Source organism: Lottia gigantea (genome assembly GCF_000327385.1).
Source record: "Lottia gigantea unplaced genomic scaffold LOTGIsca_17, whole genome shotgun sequence".
Classification (NCBI taxonomy): Eukaryota; Metazoa; Mollusca; class Gastropoda; family Lottiidae; genus Lottia; species Lottia gigantea.
This window is the reverse complement of record NW_008708133.1, coordinates 3,167,405-3,167,735: the sequence shown is the minus strand read 5'-3', so window position 1 is coordinate 3,167,735 and position 331 is coordinate 3,167,405.

The following is a 331-nucleotide window of genomic DNA, read 5'->3' as shown; positions in this document are numbered from 1 at the left end:
CAAACATAAGAAGAGTCTTCTATTCCAAAGGTGTAATTATTTTGATGAAAAATGCAATCTTTTTATATTGTGAAAACAATGATAAGAACATGTACTTATCATTACTCTCATATTACACCGTGTGATGTTAAAATATTTTGAATCAAAAACTCTAACATGCATATTTCAACTCATTAAAATAAGTTTCTACACTAATGCACTGTGTTTTTACACGTATGATTCTTACAAGGCGTTGGCTAAATACATTGTAAATCAAAGTTACTGATCCGGTCGACGTAGGTAAATGGCCAATCATTTTCAAGCTTCCAATACTGACTAATGACATCCTGAA